This window comes from Myotis davidii, unplaced genomic scaffold (genome assembly GCF_000327345.1).
Source record: "Myotis davidii unplaced genomic scaffold, ASM32734v1 scaffold149, whole genome shotgun sequence".
Taxonomy (NCBI): Eukaryota; Metazoa; Chordata; class Mammalia; order Chiroptera; family Vespertilionidae; genus Myotis; species Myotis davidii.
Genome location: NW_006352194.1, coordinates 3,598,541 through 3,603,700, shown reverse-complemented (window position 1 = coordinate 3,603,700; position 5,160 = coordinate 3,598,541).

Below are 5,160 nucleotides of genomic sequence, written 5' to 3'. Positions count from 1 at the left end.
GGTGGCCTGGGGCCTTCATTCGGTCATGCGTTCATTCAGCAGCCCTGTGAGCCCTTCCCCTGACAGGGACCGCACTAGCCACCTGGTACCTTCGGCGACAGCATGGGCTGCCTGCCAGGCGGAGCTCAGGGTCCGGGCTGGGAAGGTGTTGGGTGGAGAGTCACAGGCTTGGACAGAGAAGGCCTGTGTCTGAGCTCCAGCTCACGCTCCCCTGGGCTTTCACCCGTTTCCCTAATCCTCTAGTTTCTCTTCCGTAAAAGGGAGAAAGTAGTGACACTGCCTGCCCATCCCACAGGGTGGATCAGGGCTGGGAAAGCCAGCAGAAATGTTCGTGGCCCGCGGATGTGCTCTTCTGGGAGAACAGGGAGTGACAGCCGGTTCCAATGCCCACCGCAGACATCAGCTTAACAGTAATCATAACACACCATCGTTTCTTGAAGCATCGTTAAAAGATCAACCTTAGAAGGACCCGGGAAAGTTATCATTCATCCATGTGCATTTGTGGATCCCCTACCATGTTCCCGGCCAAGGTGAGGTAGGGGAGGGGGTCTGTCTGGAAGTACAGACATGGATTATGCCCCTTCCCTTGGGGCCGGATAAGGGAGGAGAGGGGACGCATAAGAAAATAGCCAAACTTCATTCAGCCATTCCACTGACGGCTGCCAGGCCACCGGGGACACAATGGAACAACACAATGGAAGCTTTCAGAGGCAGTAGGTGAAGCAGATCTTCACCAAATAGCCCCTCAAATATACAATTCCAACTGTGATGACAGTAAGAGGAGGAAGCACAGGGTGCTATGAAAGCTTATCATGGGGGACCTTGATTTAGTGGCGATGGGAGGGTCAGAGAAAGACCTGAAGGACTTTCATAAGAGGTGAAGAGGTGGGGAGAGAGTCCAGGTGGAAGACACAGTACGTGCAAAGGTCCTGAGGTGGGAGGGGGAAGAGCACTCCTGAGGCCAGTGTGGCTGAGACCCAGTGGGTGGAAGGGATGGGGTCTCCTCTGTGGCTGGGGAGGGGGCAGAGCCCGCAGGGTCTGGTGGGCCCTGCTGGGAGCCAGTGAAGGGTTGCAGGGAAGGGGCGGTCAGAGTGGGTGTTCATTCTGGGAAGAGCACTGAAGGGGCAGAGTGGAAGCAGGTTGGCACAGTGGTGGCTGGCGTAAGGGAGGTGGCGGTGGGGATGCAGGAAAGGGGATGGAGTTGAGAGCTGTAGGGGAGATAAATGACTAATGTTGGATTTGCCCCAGGGGAGGTGGCAAGAGGGGTCCTAGTGTGACCAGCTCTGTGAATGAGGAGGGTCTGATTAAAGCTGACTTGAGGGGCCTGGGGCAGGCCCTCCCATGGAGCAAATCTCCCCTGGGCTGTGGAATGGTTTGCAGCCCCCCCTGGTGGACAGAAAGGAGGAAGACAGTCTCTATAGCTGAACCCGGAGGCACAAGACTGTTTGTGCTTGGGGAGCCCGCAGTGAAATGAAACTAACGTTTGTTGAGTCCTGGACATGTACCATGTCTATTCCAAGTGTTTTACTTCATCATCTCACGTGACCCCCACAACAACCCTATGAGGTCGGTGCTATCGTCACTCCCATGCTGTGGATGAAGGGACTGAGGCTCAATGGGGTGGGTGCTGCCGTGGGGATGTTAAGGACAGCCAGGCTGCCTCCAGACGTGCCCTGTAGCCATGGTGTCATACCGCTCTTGTAGTTGGGATGACTAGAGTCTGGAAGAGTTGGAGAGGGGAAAGGGGTGAGGCCGGGCGGAACAGATGGGCCGGGACCAAGTCCTGCAGGGCTGCCCTGTGGGGATGGGGATCTGGACTTCACTACAGCAGAGCGGGTAGTACTTTCTTAGGGTGAGGGTGATGAGATCGGGTGTGCTTGTTTGAGAAGCCACTCTGGGACCAGATGGAGGGAGAAAAGCCAGAGTGGGGAGACTGAGGCAGGGCAGGGGGGAGGGCAGGGGAGTGTGAGGCTGGAGCAGCAGGGCTCCAGGCAGGGTCAGACTCCAGGCAGGCAGTTCTAAGACAGAGTCATCGGTGGCTGGCAGGCAGGAAGTGAGGGGTGAGCAATCACACTTGGGTAACGGCATGCTGCTGTTTATTTCATTCACGCATAGAGCATATTTTTATTGAGCATCTACTAAATGCCATGTCCTGGGCGAAGTGCTGAGAACACAGGGAAGAAAGATAGAATTGCCAGCCTGGAGAAGCCAAGAAGGGAGGTGGGCATTGCTGGAAGAGAAAGGAGGGCAAGAGAAGGATGCGTTTGGCTGGGGGTGTATCGAATTAGAGGGGCCAGGGGATAGCCAAGTGACAGTGTCCAAGGGGCATTGGATAGAGGGTCTGGACTCTGGAGAGAGGTCAAATTTAAGACACAGGATTTAAAAAATCAAGACTTGAGCACAACTTGGTAGGCTTATTGAAAAGCATTGAATAGTACACTCAAAATGAGTACATTTTTATAATATATAGATTATACCTCATTAAGGCTAAAAATGCAATTAGGAAAAAAAAAAAAAACCCAACAGGTCCCAAATTTTCTAGGAAGTCATGAAACAGGAAGGAGGAGAATATTCCAGACAAGAGAGAGGGCAGGAGTGAAAGCCTGGTGACAGGAGTGGACGTGGTTCAATTTGGGCAGCTTGGGAGGGATCGGACGGAGGGGTTGCCTCTCTCTCTCAGGCCAGTTGTACTGGTCACGTTACTGAGCACTGACCCCCCTGCGGCGGTTGCAGGGAGCTTTGTATTCTAGATCAAATCAAGCCTGCCTAACTGCAGAGGGGAGATGCCACCCTCATTTTACAGACGGGGAAACTGAAGTTCAGAGAGGTTAAGAAGTTACCTACAGTCACATTGCCTTGTCAAAGGGATAGAATCAGTCCAGTTGGGCGGGTTGACTCTGAAGTTGGGCTCCTAATTAACACCCCATGAACTTTGTCACATGCAACAAATGTCCCCGTCCAAGCACCGGCAGGCAGCGGTGGGTTGGGACCTGGGAGCCCACTGTAGGGAGACCTGGGGTTGAGACACTGCGCCACAACGGCGCCATCTGCTGGCCAAGAATGGAAAGATGCTCACTCCCCAGCTTGGCGCACACAATTCTCCTTTTCTGCCTCTTTCCTCAATCCTGTTCCCTCCCAAGAGCCCTGGGGGGCTAGCAGGCAGGGATTGTTGTCTGGCCTCAATTTACCAATGGGGAGACAAGGCTCAGAGAGGAGAACATTTCTCCAAGACGATTCAGAGAAGCAGAATGTTTGCCACATCCCACAGGTCCCCAGTGTGGACTCAGGCCCCCTGAGGGTCCCCCACGGGCATTTTAGGGGCATCTAGGCCAACGCCCTCCCTTTCTGACTCACAGATGGGAGAACTCCCAGGTGAGTCTGGGCTCGATTCCCAGTAGGGGGCGTGCAGGAGGCAGCCGATCCCTGACTCAGCTGTGGAAAGGTCCTGTGTCCCTTTGTAGCCAGAATGATGCCTGAGTGACGCCTCATGACAAGGTCTGATCTTTCTGGCTTGCTACACTCTCTGGGCCGAGTGGGTCCCCACCCAGGAAATCTCCTCGCTCGAGCTGCACGGACACAGGTAAGACCAGCTCACTGCCATCTCGCCAGCCCTGGTTCGCATCGCCTCTGCTGCTCACCGGCTGTGTGCCCTTTCTTGCACGAGGCCTTCCACTTCTCTGTGCCTCAGTCCCCTCATCTCTGAGATGGAGAAGCCATTCCCCGCCACCCACTTGTTGTGAAGATCAGACGAGGTCGGTCATGTGTATAATCCACTGGGCACAGTGCCTGGCACCGAGTAGGTGCACAAGAAACAGGTGTCATATTAATAGCTGGTGGCTGTTTTTCTTTCAGTTTGTTCTTGCTGTGGCGTGTGTGTGTGTGTCCGTCTGCCCTTGTTTAGTTCTCTGTTTTGTTTTGTTTTTTTAACTGAAAACATATATATTTTTTATTGATTTCAGAGAGTAAGGAAGAGGGAGAGAGAGAAACATTGGTGATGAGAGAGAATCATTGATTGGCTGCCTCCTGCACGCCCCCTACTGGGGATCAAGCCCACAACTTGAGTATGTGCCTTTGACCGGAATGGAACCCTTGAATCCACAGGCCGACACTCTATCCATCGAGCCAAACCAGCCAGGGCTGGAAACATATGTGACTTTCAGAAAAATAATACACCAAACCTCTGCACTTCAACCTGTGCCGGTGACAAGGAACACAAGTGAATAGAAAAGAAGGAAATGGGAGAATTCATTACAAAGACTCAGACTCCCAGGGCTTGGACTGGGGTTCCTCTCTCTGCTTCTTCCTGGAGGCTTGCTGTGTCCCCTTCTTTCTCCTCCCCTCCTTCTCGCTCTCTCCCTCCCTCTAGACTGGCTTTCTCTACCCGGGTGGCCACCACCAACTCCTGCTTCTCCCAGTCACTGTCTCAGCCAGGTTCCTGTCAGAGAGATTGTGAGCTGCCGGGTCCAATCAGATGTTGTCCCTTTAATATACAGTAAGCCCTAGCCAGTTTGGCTCAGAAGGTCACCACTCGATGGAGGGCCAATGAGCTAATCAAGGCTCCTCTCTCAGGCAGGGAAAACTGAAAGAGTTGAGAAGCCTGAGTTTTCTGAGGGGTGGGGGTGGAGGTGACTGGAAACGGAATTCAGAGCTCCCGGAATCGACCCCAGATGGTCGGAGTGTGACCTTGCCTTGTCTAATCGCTGCCCACAGTTTATAAAGAATAAACACAGTCCAGAGGTTCGTGGTTTGTCTGAGGCTGCCCAGCCAATCAGTGGCAGAGCTGGGCCCAGCACTCAGGCCTCCTGGCACCACGGCTCAGCCTCAAGGTTCCAGAAGGCCAGACCCGACTCCTCCGAGAGCAGTGCTGTCCCAGAGAACTTCCTGTTGATGGCCATGTCCTGATCCACCCTGTTCAGCACGGTAAGCACCTGAAATGTAGCTATTGTGGGTGAGGAACTGAATTTTAAACTTTACTTAATTTATATAGCCCTAGGCAGTTTGGCTCAGTGGATAGAGTGTCCGCCTGCAGACTGAGGGGCCCTGGGTTCCATTCCAGTCAAGGGCACCAACCTCGGTTGTAGGCTCCCAGCCTTGGTCGGGGCGCATGCTGGAGGCAACCAATCGATGTGTGTCTCTCACAGCCATGTTTCTCTCTCTCTC